Source organism: Aquila chrysaetos, chromosome 25 (assembly GCF_900496995.4).
Source record: "Aquila chrysaetos chrysaetos chromosome 25, bAquChr1.4, whole genome shotgun sequence".
In the NCBI taxonomy this organism is placed as follows: domain Eukaryota; kingdom Metazoa; phylum Chordata; class Aves; order Accipitriformes; family Accipitridae; genus Aquila; species Aquila chrysaetos.
In genome coordinates this window covers 10453-25964 of record NC_044028.1, presented here as the reverse complement: position 1 = coordinate 25964, position 15512 = coordinate 10453, and the positions used below count along the sequence as shown (strand labels likewise).

General features: G+C 44.1%; 2 long non-coding RNA genes across 2 annotated transcripts in view; both read left to right on the top strand.

Moving 5' to 3' along the window:
* Positions 1-15512, top strand: part of LOC121232608 — a 27669-nt gene extending 12157 nt beyond the window's left edge. Inside the window, exons 2-5 of the long non-coding RNA XR_005931428.1 lie at positions 5131-5996; positions 9874-9877; positions 13996-14523; positions 15194-15512. This is a non-coding gene — a long non-coding RNA (uncharacterized LOC121232608). The remainder of the gene's footprint in view (positions 1-5130; positions 5997-9873; positions 9878-13995; positions 14524-15193) is intronic.
* Positions 1065-5071, top strand: LOC121232606. The gene is made up of 3 exons (XR_005931425.1): positions 1065-2908; positions 3578-3676; positions 4049-5071. It is a non-coding gene; the product is annotated as an uncharacterized LOC121232606 (long non-coding RNA).

Sequence of the window (15512 nt, the reverse complement as noted above, 5' to 3'; positions counted from 1 at the left end):
AAAGCGGAAGCCAGCGTGGCTGGTTTGGCAGGCGGGTGGGAGGGTGTTGGGGGCTGCGGGGGGAAGCAGGGGGTGGGGAGGGTGCGTGGACCCTCCCCGGAGATGGGGGTCTGGTGGTGTCGGACGCCGAAGTTCGGGAGGCCGGCGCGCAGCAGGCCGCACTCAACTTCTGCGATGGTCTGTGGGGGGAAAGGCGCTTTTCAGACCCCACGTGCCCTCTTTGAGTCCAGCTCTTCTTTCTGCACTGCTCAGAATAGTTGTTAAGTAATTAATCGCCCGAACTAACGACTATTTATACGGTGTGTAACTCTGATGTTTAATCCCAATGCTCCAGTTTTGACAGCAGTTGATATACAACCTTGTGGAAAGGCCAGACCGTTGCACGTAGCTGGAGCTTGTAAGGAGAAGCAGCTGAAATCAGCCGGAGCTTCAACGCGGAGCTGGGGCTTCAGCGAGCCAGAACTGTAGCAAGCGGGAGCTGGAACGAGGTGGGGTGTCCGCTGTCTGGAGCGTGCATTAGCCAGAGGCGAAAGTACCTGCGGCTGTAACGAGCAGGAGCCGCGATTAGCTGGAGCGTCCGTCGGCCGGACCGCGCTCCCAGCACGGCCGAAGGGCGGCCGGGTGCAGGCAGGGCTGTCCGCAGCAAGCAGCTCCGAGCAGCAGGGAGGCGAGCCGTCCTTCTGCCGGCGGGGAGCCCGGCCTCTTCCCTCGGGGATGCAATCCGCGCCACGCTCCTCTCTCTGCGTGGAGGGTCTCGCCCGGTCCGTTCCCGTGGGCAGAAGCGAGGTGGGGGTCCCCCGGCTCTCCTGGGGCAGCCCCCCCTGCGAGGGGGTGCGGGCGAGGTGTCGTCGTCCCCTCGGTACCGGGCAAAGGGGAGAGAAACGGGCCGGTGGGAGCTCCTGGGGTGCGGAGAGCCCTTCCGGCAGAATCCTCCCCTGTCTTTTCACCATTGGCTGGGTGCGACAAGCAGCTTCATTTCTTTGTCTCCTCTTTTCCCAGCGTCACCTTCCGCGTCACACGAAGAAAATCCCGTGTGGGTAATTCCACTTGCTGCTCAGGTAATCGCACGTATCGGGCTGGGGGAGCGGAGAGAAACACTTGCGAGTTCGAGGGCACTACGGATGCTCCACGTTAAACCCACAGAAAAGGCAAATTTGCTGCTAGTGCAGAAAAGCTGATGGAAAAATTGCTGTTAACAGATCGTGCCCTGTTCCTGAACTCGTCCCTTGATATGTTTTTGTTTCAGGTGAAAGAACGAAATTTCATGTCTGGTAAATTCAGAGCTGCCTGTTAGCTTCTTTAGGGTCGAGTCTTTCTCTTCTCTCTGTTCATACTGTTTTTATGGGCAAGTTGGAAATAGCCTTTTACTTTTTTATGTGTAACTGAATTTTTAGGAATATGTGGTGTCCCTGTAGTTCATTTTTGAGCACCTAGATGCCAGTAGAAATGTCATGAGTGAAACGTGATGGAAACTGGTACTTAAACTTGATTTTTATTTGATTTTTTTTTTTTTTTTTCTTCTTCCCCATTAAGAGTGTCGATGGCATGTTGTCCCATGGCACAATCCCCATGCCATTCAGCGGAGTCTTCAGTCTAGGACTTTTAAGTAAAAAAGTTTGTCCTTCCAAAAAAGGACTAGTCAGTCATTCATAGGACCGAGGCATAGACTTGGAGAGTCGCTTAAGTACGTGACCAGAATTAAAGCCAACTTTCAGTTGATGTTGCTGCTGTTGGTCTTTGCTTTCACTGATTTCTCCAGCACTCCGTCATGGTTGGGACCTCTGAATCGTAATGTTTTTCAGTCTCTTACACATTTCCACCTCCCCGCCACCCCCCCAAAAAAAGGAGAGGCAGTGTCTAAAAGTTAATTAGTTTCCTCACAAATGCATGAGTAAATAAAATTTGAGTTATGATGATTAAAACCATAAAAATGACACCAGTCTGGTGAGACAATAGCAGATCTGGACTACTTCTGAACAGGCATTCATCACACGCAAAAGTCGTCAGGGTGCGGATCACCTGCGCTTCATGCTCTGACGAGACAAAATGCTGAGGCAGGGATGAGCTCTGAAAGAGGGGGAAAAAAAAAAAAAATAGCTACAGGGTCACGGTTTTGTTTTGTTGTTGTTTGTTTTTAAAAGAGTGCAATATTGACTGGTGCCAGCCTGCAGAGCTCTTCTGCTGCCTGACCTCTCCTTCTCTTTCATGGCTGTAATTGTTGTTTGGATAATTGTAGAAGAGCAATTAAGTTACTTGCCTCTGTGAATGTGCTGGTAATACCAGGAAGGCAAATGCTTGAACCAGTAGTGAATAACTTGGCTACAAGCAGAATTTCTGAAGGAAGAACAGCAGCAGCAACAGGAAGCAAATAGCGAGTGACCAAAAATTTGCGTGTGTCAAACGCATCAAAGCTTTATTGCCGAATGTTGTTTGGCAATATGTTCCAAATGGCTTTTTTTGGTAAACGTAAATTTTTAGGAAGTTCAGGGTTGTGTGTGGCAAAAGGTGTCCCTCTGCGTACGCGTCCTGCTACGGTAAATAGCATGGGTCAGTGGCAAGTCCAGCGGCAGGGCTGTTGTTCCCTACTCTCGACGTTGCCAGAGCAGTGTTGCGGTATTGAGACCTTAACGGACGGGCTGAGGAATGGAAGGAGAATGCCCGTTTTCTGTAAGGGCTCAGAATGCCAACCCTTTTCTCTGTCTGCCGCTCCCCTGAGCGTGAGATGAAGCTGTTTTATTTTTCTCCCTTGTTCCTGGTCTAAATAATTCTGGAGCTGTTGCTGCTGTGGGTTTGCAATTTGTGTTATTGCATTTTTGTAGCGTTCTAGCGATGGGTCGTTTCTACTGGGGCGAAGCATCGAGACGCGGTTTTTGGTGTAAAGCGTCAGAAACTACATTCACCGAAACCGGTAAGTCGCGGCATAGGTGAAACCAATCTGGCGCGTGCGGCTGTGCTCGCAGGGATGCTCGGTGGCTCCTCATCAAAACGGCAAGGTGCGTGTGTGTGTGTGGACATCTGTAGGGTTGCGCTCTGGGTCCGAGAGCGTTAACGTATTTTTGCTGTGGGAAGATGGAATGGAGCGTGTGCCTGTCAAATGTCAGGGCAGTCAAAAGCTAGCAGGGACCCTGAGCGGTTTTAAAAGATCTTGACCGTTTGGAGCAACGGCCTGGAAAAAATCATTCCTTTTTTGCAACGAGGCAGTTCGCAAGGACAGATGTGTTGCTGTGCTCTTTAGCAAAAATACTCAACTTGTGATGTATAGGGTGAGGAAGTCTTGGCTATACTAAGGCTTGAGAAAATGTACGTAGGTCTCTCTGTCTGTCACCTGCGTGTATGTAGGAAAGTGAGTTCTAGTGAAACTAAAGTTACCGATGAGTCAAAAAAAAAAAAAAAAAAAAAAGGCACGGTTGTCTGAAAAATGCAAAAGCTCTAGTGGCCTGTGTCAACAACTGTACCAAAGATGATGCAAAAATACTTTTTGCTCTGCTCCGTCGTACTGTCTTCACAAACCTTCACAAAAAAAGGCAGCTTTGTATTCCTACCCAGCTTTATGCTAACGGGTTTTTTCTTCTCTCAGCTGGATGTCAGCTGGCACCGTTTCGCCGTGCTTGCCCTTTCTTCTGCCATGACAATACGAGACAGATGGAAAGAATCCATAGTGGTCTGCAAGTACAAGGTACGTCTGTGATGTGTGCCTGCGTTTTTCCAAAGGTACTTGCAGTATGGACTTTAACATTAAGAGTGTGCCAACTCTCCTTTTACATTTTTTTACGTGAAATATTGTAACGCAAATACTAAAAATAAGTTCTGTTCTGGAGCATGTTACACCTATGCAAAGTTTACTTCCCTCCGTGTATTTTCTCTTCCTGAAAGCATAATCTTCTGTTTCTGTGCACTTGCTAGTAAATGGTATAGTGAAAATAATTTTGTACTAAAAGAGGGAAGAAACTGTTCGTAAGAGTTCAGCTGTTCAGAAGAAACAGACTTTGTTTTCATGATAAAAGCTTTATACTTTTGCAGTCAATGAGTTTTTAAAAATATCTTATAGGAGTACTCGACAACCTTACTGAGATAACTAGCATCTGTGCTAAAAGCAATCAAGGTCATAGAAGAGACGTGGACAAAACAGGACAAATTGGCGTCACATCTGTGTGTTTTCCAGGCTTTCCCAGGAAGCATTAGCAGCCTTGTAACTAGTGACAGTGAGTCCTGATTGTTTTTGATGAGTTACTGCTTCAGTAATGTATTTTTTCCTTTAACCTACAGCGTGTCATTTTGACTTCAGTTGGAAAGAGATTTTCCAAAATGGAAGTCTTTGTCACTCAAAGAAATTTTGTTTTATGAACTTCCCATCAGAGTGGATCTTCAGAGGCGATCGACTTGACAGTAGAAGTCATCAGTAACAAGACTTTTCACTCTCTTTAAACAAAGAAAAAAAAAAAAAAAAAAGTCAATTTCCTTCCAAAGACCCAAGCACAGCCCATCTTCCTAAAGTTGATGGCATCGCTGGTCTTTGGTTTCTCAGTTGTAACCGTCGTGACAACATGAAAATGTGTTGCTCTGCGCGCTTCAGTACTGCCAAAAGCATTAGGAAATCCGCCAGTCCTTTTTGGTAGTCTGAGGTATTGCAGCACTGGGGGTTTTACAAATTGACCTGCATTGTTTAAAGTGTAACTGCCAAATAGCTGTAGTATATCATTTATGAGGTGTATGTAAGCAGTTAGGTATTTTTCTAAATGTTTAAAAAGAGAGGCAACTGAATGTTGTGGGTTTTCTTTCCTGACGTTTTGACGGAGTGCTCTGAAGTACTTACTTTCTGTCTGGCTTTCAATGGTGTGTTTCCCTGGCAGTTCAGTAGCACCTCTCTTGGGCAGCGCAGCTGGCCAGGTGTTCCTCCTCATTACGTAACACACACAAAAACCCCTAGTCACGTTATAACTGTGTACTTTGGAGATAGATAATTTAACGGTAGGAATTCAGAGCTGTGCAAGTTAAGGTAATGCAAAAGGAAAACCAAATACTTTTACAGTATAAGTATTCTTATTGGATGTATATAAACGTGGGCACACCCTTTGAGTGTAAAGTGAATTATTGAGATTTATTCTTTCTTTTTCATTTTGCTCTTTGAAGTTTTCCACTTCGCTTTCAGCTTTATTCACCAAACAAGCAAGATGCAAAGCAGCAGCAGCAGCAGCAGCGCAAGGGCTGTAGCTGTTGTGGCGGATCCGTAAGCATAGATTCTGATTGTGTACGACCTCGTCCCGCAGCCTCCCGGGGTTCTCTCCCTGCAGCAGTGCTGTAAGGAAGGGAGGAGACGTTTTCCAACCCCGGCAAGAGTGTTTACTTGTGTGCTAAGCAGGTGTTCAAAATGGTATCAATTAGCCTAAATGCTGATTTTAAGTGTTCAAATCGCTCTTAACTTTTAAAGGAGGGTGGTGTATTTCGAGCTGACCTGTTTACCTGGAATCCTCCTTTAGCTCAGCGACTCTCCTTGTGCACCCCCAGCCTCCGCTGGCAGGGCGGTATGAGAAGCTGGAAGGTCCTTGACTTAGTATAAACCCCGCTTAGCAACAACTCAAGCGTCGGTGTGTTGTCAACGTTATTCTCATCCTAAATCCAAAATGGCCCTGTACCAGCTGCTCAGAAGAAAATTAACTTTATTCCAGCCAAAACCAGGACAACCCCAAACCCCCCGATTCTGGGTCTGCAACAGGGGAAAAAAAAACCAAACGAATTTGGGACTCCTGGGAAAGCCAAATCCGCCTGGATCTGTGCAGCTGGAAAGGAAAAAACCCACCCCGTTTTCACGCGCAAAACCACAACCAAAAGATCACCCCTTTTTATGTTGTGGAAAAGCACTGAAACACACCCCAAACTGAGTATTTTGAAAAAGCAAAAAACTTGCCAGTTTGGGGAAGATTGGGGGTGAAGCACAGGCAGTTTGAGGGTCATTGCTGGGGGTCCTCCCAGCGTGGATGATCTGGTGTGGATTCTCTGTTGCGGTGTTACTGATTTGTCATTAATTCGTTATTAGTTAGAATTAATCATATTTAGTTTTAATATTTTAGCAAAATCATATGTATGTTGTATTTTATATATTTAACCACCAACCAGTGTCTGCTGTGAAATCCCCTGTATAGCCCCGTATCAAGGCCAGAGAATTTGGCTAAAATCATCTAGTAGGAACATTTAGAACTTAGATAACAAGATAAAGAAATACCTGACAACGGGGTGGTGTAAGAGTTGTCAGTACGTTACCTGACAACGGCCTGTTTGGAACGCAGCGGCCGATCCCCAAGGATAGAATGTGCAGTACAAGGCTCCTGGAAGGTCCCTGGCTAGAGCCGTTAGAGATAACTGCATAGCTACTGTCAAAAAGGATGGATTGCACCTGTTGCCATAACATCAATGAAGAAATCATGAACTCTAGACGAACTTTGCTTCATTATAATACCAAAACGCACCTCCTGGTCAAAAGCTACCCGCCTCCAAGACTTACCACGCCTCAGAGAGACCTTCACTGCGCCTGCGTAAAGGACATATACATATGCTAATGATTTCCCAGAAGTCTAATGAATATGTATAACTTTTCTTAGAAATCTAATGAATATGTATCAATAAGTCTTAATATAAGGTGTATTGTTTTGGTGACAGGTGTGCGTGGTTTGTGAGAGGACTCGCCCGCGCACCCGGCCGTCAATAAAGAAGTGTCTGCTTATCTACACTAAATTGGTGTTGATAAGTTCTTCATTCCGAGCTTTTCGGTAACAGTTTTTGACGACCCAGATGGGACCTCGCTGAGAGAGACCGGAGAAGTCGGGGACCGATCGGTTCCTGCCGGCACCGAGGATTTCTCGGGGATACCTATTGATCCCCGATCTATAAGGCTCTTTGCGACGTCCCCTGGATTTTGGTAAGACACTTCTTTTAAATATTAAGGATAGTGGGTTAGAGTCCCACTGGTATTGTTTGGGGTTGGAGTCCCCTCGAGTGGGTTAGAGTCCCACCGGTATCGTCTGCCTGTCAGACGTGGCAAAAGCTGCGCAAGGTTGGACAAAAGGATCCTGAAGGAAGTGGAAGCCTAGTCGTCTGCCCGTAAGACATAAGCGAAAGCTATTGCTGGGTTGGACAATTTGGGAGTGGGTTAGAGTCCCACAACTTTTGAGGATTCTGGGTTAGAGTCCCAGCTTCAAAAGCATGTTGGAAATTTTGGGTTTGAGTCCCAAATTCTTAAAAAAAAAAAAAAAAAAAAAAAAAAAAAAAAAAAGTGAGATATATTGTGTACTTAGAAGTATCGTGAGTGTTGTAAGTGTGGGATGTGCAATTGAGTATGAAGTGAGTCTTGGCAACGATTGTAGTGTCTCTTATTGAGGTTGGAAGTTATAAAGTGTGAATATATTTGCTGGTTAATAATTTTGCCAGGGGATATTGGTTATGACTCTTGCTTAGGGAAGTCAGCTTTGTCTGTGCCCTGGGCAAGTAGGTGGACTCCATTACCTGGCAACAATTGTTATTTGTATTTATTTAATATTTGGTGTTTGATATGTGTATTTGGTATTTGAAACTTAGTATTTGATACTTGGCATTTGATATTTGGTATTCAACATCTGATAATTGATTATTGATTTTTGATATTTGTTATATATTTAATAGATATTTGGTATTGGGTATAAACATAATGGCATTTGCCAAATTATTTAAGAGTATAGGAAATTTGTCCACTGATGGAAGGATACCGAAAACATCTCCGTTGGGATGTTTGTTGGCACATTGAGGTGAATTGCATGATGATTTACGTAAAAATCAAATGATTGAATATTGTAATCATTGGTGGCCTCTGTATACATTGGAGGATCAGGAAAGGTGGCCCGTGAATGGGACACTGAATTATAACACCATTCTGCAGTTAATGTTGTTTTGTAGAAGAGAAGGGAAATGGAGTGAAGTACCTTATGTGGATTTATTTTTTTTTACTTAAGACAGAGACGAGATTGGCAGAATGAGTGCAAGCTAGTTAGTAGGTACAATTTGGTAATGACTATAACTTTTGATAATAAAAAAGAGAAGAAATGTTGTCTGACATGTGATATTGCCCCCAAAGAGGATGAAAGGCCAGAGTTAGATATATCCCCTCCCAGGAAAGGAAGGAATTGGGGGCGAGAGCATAGGGAACAGATAGAAGAACCAGAAAGCAGTGGAATAGAGGATGCAGGGGAAGGACCATCTGAAGTTGTGATTCATACCCCCATTTCTCGAAGGACCCGACAGCAGGCACAAACAATAGCTCCCTTGCGGCAGGGAGTTGGTAATGATGGACCAGTGTATGTAAAGGTGCCCTTTTCGGTTGTGGACTTGATGGCTTGGAAGCAGGCAGCTGGAGTATATAGAGAAGATCTTGAGAGAGTTGGCAGAGTAGTGGATACTATAATTAGAATGCAGAATCCAGACTGGAGTGATTTACAGGTGATCTTGGATAATTTGTTGGATGATACAGAAAAGCAGATGGTACTAAAAACTGACAAAGCACAGGCAGAAGTAGCAGTATTAAGTGGGACAGTAAGTGGAACATTAAAACAGAATTTTCTGTCTGGGGATCCGCAGTGGGATCCAAATAACGTGGAACATAGAGAAAGGCTGAGTGGGTATCAGAAATGGATTTTATATGGAGTTAAACATGCTATCTTTGAATTGGTCTAAATTATATGAGGTGAGGCAAGATAAAAATGAATCTCCCTCAGCGTTTCTGGGAAGATTGAAGGAAGCTGCCAGAAAATATACTGATTTAAGAGTAGAAACAGAGGCGGCTCAGATACAGTTGGCTTTGATTTTTATGGGACAGTCGGCACCAGACATAAGAAAGAAACTTCAGAAGCTGGAGGGAGAGGATTCAAGAAGCTTGAATAAAATGTTAGAGGCAACATGGAAAATATATAATAACAGGGAAAAAGAGGAAAGGAAAATTAGAGAAAATAGGTTATCGGCCTTAATGACAGGAACAGCAGACAGAGGACGAGGTAGAGGAAGAGGACGAGGTGGCAGTGGACGGAGAGGATTTATGAATTTTAGCAATTGGAATTTTAACACCCCCTTAGGAGTGAATCAGTGTGCTTTGTGTCGGGAGGAAGGACATTGGAGAAAAGATTGTCCTAAAAATGTGCAGTGCTCAGGAGGAAATATTCAAAAGGAGGTAGCCAGAATGATGGTTTTGGATGAATGAAGAGGACCGGAGGGGAACCCAGCTGAGCCTCTGGTTATAATTAAGCTGGGAGAAAAAGAAGTTAAATTTCTAGTGGATACAGGAACGACATTTTCGGTATTAAATACTTGTAAAGGAAAAATTGGAACAAAACCAGCAAACATAGTAGGAGCAACAGGGAAAGAAGAAAACAGACCATTCCTGCAACCTCTGGATTTGAAATTTGGAAATAAAATAATTACACATGAATTTTTGTATGTACCAGAATGCCCGATACCCTTGTTAGGAAGGGATTTGTTATCTAAATTAAATGCACAAATTGTTTTTGAGGAAGGAGAACTCTTTTTGAAGATACCTGAGTCAAAAACAGGAGAAATTTTAATGATACAAGAAAAAGTGGAGGAGCAGGAAATTCCACCAGAAGTGGATTTTGCAGTGATCCCTACAGTGTGGGAAACAGATATTCCTGGTAAATCAAAATTAACAGCACCTGTAAAAATAGATCTAGAAGAAGATGCAGGAACAGTAAAAATTAAACAATACCCAATTAAACCAGAAGTTAGGCAGGAGTTAAAGAAATTGATTGACAAATTTTTGAAGTATAAAATTTTGGAGGAATGTGAATCTGAATATAATACTCCTATTTTACCAGTTAGAAAACCCTCGGGAGAATACAGGTTAGTGCAAGATTTGAGAGCAGTGAATCAAATAGCCAAAGACATATATCCTGTGGTTGCAAATCCTTATACATTGCTAACAGCGTTAAAGAAGACTCATCAGTGGTTTACAGTGCTTGATTTAAAGGATGCTTTCTTTTGCATACCCTTGGAGAAGGAAAGCAGAAAGTTATTTGCTTTTGAATGGGAAAATCCACAAACTGGGCGAAAGATGCAGCTGACATGGACAAGACTACCCCAAGGATTTAAAAATAGCCCGACAATTTTTGGAAACCAGCTGGCAAAAGAGCTTGAAATCTGGAAACAGGACAAACCAAGGCCTGAACATTTACCTCTACAATATGTGGATGACATATTGATTGCTACAGAAGAAAGATCTACCTGCATACAGCTGTTCGTTCATGAAAGACAACACCTGGCTCTTGGTGTGTTAACCCAGAAGATGGGGAGCTGGAAACGACCAGTCGGCTACTTCTCCAAACAACTGGACACAGTGAGTAAAGGGTGGCCAAATTGTCTTAGAGCAGTGGCTGCAACAGTGATGATCATACAAGAAGCTCGGAAATTGACTTTGAGAAAAACAATAACAGTCTATGTCCCACACATGGTGAAAACTGTTCTAGAACAAAAGGGGGGACACTGGCTATCTCCGAGCAGAATGATGAAGTACCAAGTAATATTAACTTAACAAGATGATGTAATTTTAAAAGCAACTAACCTGGCAAATCCAGCTGTGTTTTTAAGTTCCATACAGGAAGAAGGACAATTGGAACATGATTGCCTGGCTGCTATTGAGTATGTTTATTCCAGTCGTGAAGATTTGAAGGATGTACCATTGGAGCGACCGGACTGGGAACTGTATACAGATGGTAGCAGCTTTGTAGAGCAAGGAGTTCGATACGCTGGATATGCGGTAACAACAGACACCACAGTTATAGAAGCAGAAGCATTGCCAAGTACCACCTCAGCTCAGAAAGCGGAACTTATTGCTTTGATTCGAGCTTTAGAACTAAGCGAGGAGAAGAAAGTAAATATTTGGACAGATTCAAAGTATGCTTTTGGAGTGGTACATGTCCCTGCAGCATTGTGGAAAGAAAGAGGATTATTGTCCTCCCAGGGATCAAATATTAAACACCAAGATGAAATTTTACAATTATTACAAGCAGTTCAGAAACCAGATTAAGTGTAGCAATCATGCACTGTAAAGCACATCAAATTGGAAACACAAAGGAAATTGCTGGAAATAATTTAGGCGACCGAACGGCAAGAAAGGTAGCAAAGGAACGAGCATTGTAAATGGCATTAATTCCCTCCAAAACAGTAACTCTCCCTAAGGAAGAACTAAAATACTCAGAGGAGAATAATAAGTTAGGTCAATTATTAAAAGTTAAGAAAAACCTAGCCGGATGGTGGGTAACACCTAAAGGACAGGTAGTAGTTCCACCCTTTTGATGAAAGAAATAATTCAAACAAAGCATCAGGAGTGTCACTGGAGAGCAGAGGCCTTAGTAACTTCCTTACAAAAACAAGTAGTATCGCTCAGAATGTTAGGAATAGCTAAAATAATAACTGCAAAATGTGAAATATGTTTGAAAAATAATACAATAATCAAGAAAAAAGTTCAAATAGGTCGAATAAAATCTGGTACAGAGCCTGGAGATTATTGGCAAATAGATTTTTCAGAACTACCTAAGCAGAATGGGTATCGGTACATCCTGGTGGGGGTTGATACTTTTACAGGATGGCCAGAAGCTTTTCCCTGTCGTTCCACACAAGCAAAGGAAGTAGTAAAATGGTTACTACGAGAAATAATTCCAAGGTTTGGCGTTCCTATTGGAATTTTTTCTGACAGAAGTCCACACTTTGTTGCAGAAGTAGTCCAAAATGTTAGCAAAATTTTGGGTATCACATGGGATTTGCATACCCCATGGAGGCCACAATCCAGTGGGAAAGTAGAAAGAATAAATCAAACCTTAAAAAGGCAAATAAGCAAAATTTGTCAAGAGACTAATTTAAAATGGCCTCAAGCACTTCCATTGGCATTATTGCGAATCAGAGTACAGCCAAAGAGTGGAACCTCAGTCAGTCCTTATGAATTATTGTATGGGAAACCTTATGAATCTCCAGAACCAAACCCGAACATGCATGTAAAAGGAAAACAAGATGTGTATAACTATTTGCTTTCCTTAGGAAGAACTTTGACTGTAATTCGGAGAGCAGTGGTGTGAAATAGACCATTATCCCTGGAAGTTCCGGTGCATGACTTACAACCAGGAGACTATGTCTATGTGAAAACGTGGACTTCCGAACCCCTGCAGGAACGTTGGAAAGGACCCTTCCAGATACTGTTAACCACCTTCACGGCTATTAAAATTGCAGAATCGGATGCTTGGATACGCTACATTCAAGTGAAGAAGACACCTACTCCATGGAAGATTATTAGCCGGGATCCAAAGACTTTAAAACTGACTCTGAAACATGTCTAATTTTTCATATCTGTTTGTGCTTGTTCTTTTTATATTAGTTCGGCAGATAATGATGGTGGAAACCCGGACTGATTTAATGATTAGAAACAAAAGACAAGTAGAAACAGAACAATTGATTGGCATTCCTGAAAAAAAATGTCCAAAGAAAATTTGATGTTAAGATTAAATAAGAGATTTGCCAGCTTGCAAAATGTTACCCAAATTACTGCTTGTTTGCCGATACCAAGAGCAGTGGGGGAATCTATTCCTTGGGGAATTTTAACTATAAATTTAACTACCCTGGAACATAGAAACAAAACCACCTATTACAAACAAAGGCCAGTGACTAAATACAACCTGGCCATCAGTAGACGACAGAGGCAGTTCATTATGAAAAAAAAGAAAATTTAGTATCTTGGTGGAGATGTGAAAAAATTTATTATTGTAGTACTAAAGACCCAGCAATCGAAAGAATTCCTCCTTTAGCTGCAGCCTTGAAGTATGGCTGCTTGTGTAGAAGATTCAAAAATGATCTCAAATTAACTGAAACTATTCGAGAAGATATGTCAAAAGATTAGTTAAGAAAAATTTTTAGTAGATTGGGATGGAATCTGAGCTCTTGGTTACGGTCTATAATCAAAACTTTGTTTCTGTTACTAATTGTCTTTTTGATGATCATGCTACTATATGCTTGTCTGAAGAGACAATTTATCAATAAAATTATAGTAAATTGCATGATCATGAGAGAGGTTCCAATTGTTCCACCAGAATGCAGTCCACCACCAGTATATGCCGAAACAAATATTGACTCTCGGAATAATAGTGAATAATGTTAGGTAGATGATGTGAAAGTATTGAAATAATTTTCAACACTTTCAAAGGGCGGAAATGTTACTGATTTGTCATTGATTTGTTATTAGTTAGAATTAATCATATTTAGTTTTAATATTTTAGCAAAATCATATGTATGTTGTATTTTATATATTTAACCACCAACCAGTGTCTGCTGTGAAATCCCCTGTATAGCCCCGTATCAAGGCTGGAGAAATTGGCTAAAATCATCTAGTAGGAACATTTAGAACTTAGATAACAAGATAAAGAAATACCTGACAACGGGGTGGTGTAAGAGTTGTCAGTACGTTACCTGACAACGGCCTGTTTGGAACGCAGCGGCCGATCCCCAAGGATAGAATGTGCAGTACAAGGCTCCTGGAAGGTCCCTGGCTAGAGCCGTTAGAGATAACTGCATAGCTACTGTCAAAAAGGATGGATTGCACCTGTTGCCATAACATCAATGAAGAAATCATGAACTCTAGACGAACTTTGCTTCATTATAATACCAAAACGCACCTCCTGGTCAAAAGCTACCCGCCTCCAAGGCTTACCACGCCTCAGAGAGACCTTCACTGCGCCTGCGTAAAGGACATATACATATGCTAATGATTTCCCAGAAGTCTAATGAATATGTATAACTTTTCTTAGAAATCTAATGAATATGTATCAATAAGTCTTAATATAAGGTGTATTGTTTTGGTGACAGGTGTGCGTGGTTTGTGAGAGGACTCGCCCGCGCACCCGGCCGTCAATAAAGAAGTGTCTGCTTATCTACACTAAATTGGTGTTGATAAGTTCTTCATTCCGAGCTTTTCGGTAACAGCGGGTTATCCCAGGTGAGTTACCTGCTGTGGATCGTCCCGGGTGGACTCCCTGGGGTAGGTCATCCCCGCCCGTGTCCCCCCATCCACCTTTGTACCCTCACCTACCCTCCCCCCGTGTGTGTTTCTCCCCCATGTGCCCCCCATTGCTCCAGCCCGCCCCCTTCACCCATGCGAGTTTTTAACCCGTGTGAGTTGTTTCCCCCCCGCATCCCCCGCTCTCCTATCTCCTGCCCCCCCCTCCTCCTTTCCCTCCTCCATATGCCACACCACCCACCCCCCCCATCATCTGTCAGGCTCCAGACCCCTGGCATGCTGCCTGCACCCCATTCTCTGTCTTTTTTTTTTTCTTCTTTTCCTTACAAGTTGTTGTTGTTGTTTCTTTTTAATGATTAAACTCTTTTCGTTTCCAGCCACGAGTTTTCTCACTTTGGCCCTTCCGATTGTCTCCCCGTCCCACTGGCGGCGGGGGAGCGAGTGAGCGGTCGCGTGGGGCTTCGTTGCCGGCTGGCGTTAGACCACGACACGAGGTGAGTCGCAAGCCCTGCCTGGCTAATGCTGGAGGCTCTCTGCGTTCCTCCTGCCATTTTGACGGGCCGTCCTTGTTCTTCACTGCCGCTTTATAGCGAGCGCCTCTTGCTCCGTAAGCAGCAGTACTCGGGCCGTGCAGGTGCTGCACATTGCAGGCAGCAAAGGGCAATCGTGATGCTTGCTGGGGGGAGCGGCAAGGGGAGCGGAGCCACGCTCCTGTAGGGAGCAAAGATGGAACCTCGAGGGCTCTGCGGTCATCTGCCGAGAACATCTAATATCCCGACGTGCCGCTTTGCTTTCTCTGCTTCACGTCTAATTACTTTGCACGCCGGAGGGCGGGGCGGTAAGTAACACCGTGCAGCGTCTCTTCGATAAGAGACAAGTCCCGCACAAGAAGCCTTGCGTGCGTGCAGGATTAGGAGAGCAGAGTTGTGATAGCACAGAGGTGAGGAAAGGTGCGCCCCACCCCAACAGAGCCCCAGGATCGCCAGGGTATCGCTCGCTTGCAGGTGGGCCGCTCGCATCTGGTCCGCTGGGATGCGCTGTTTCCTGCTGAACAGAGCTGCCCCCCTGGCACGAAGCAGCTTTGGGTCTCTTGTGGCCTGCCTTCAGGCTGTCACCTGAACCAGGCGTTTTTTTTTTTTTTTTTTTTTTTTAATCTCTCACCAGCATCTGTTGACTGGCTACTGTCCCTCCCACAACCCTGATGCCACGTGCAGACGGATACAGCAGTCCCTGGGGCTTGGTCCAGGGGAACCCCCCGTCCCCCCTGCCCTTTGCAGGTTCCCTGTGCTGCTTCTCCTGTCTAGATAATGGGGTGGGGGGGCAGGGACAGAAGCGACCGCCCGAATTGTCTGTTCTTTGTGCTTGACTGCTGTAACCGCTCCAGCCACTCGGGTGCTTTTTGGAAGGGAGGCAATGAAGGTGACTGCCCGGGCTGCGAGTGGGGAAAGGGCAGGGCAATGTAAGCCCCGTGCCTCCAGTAAGT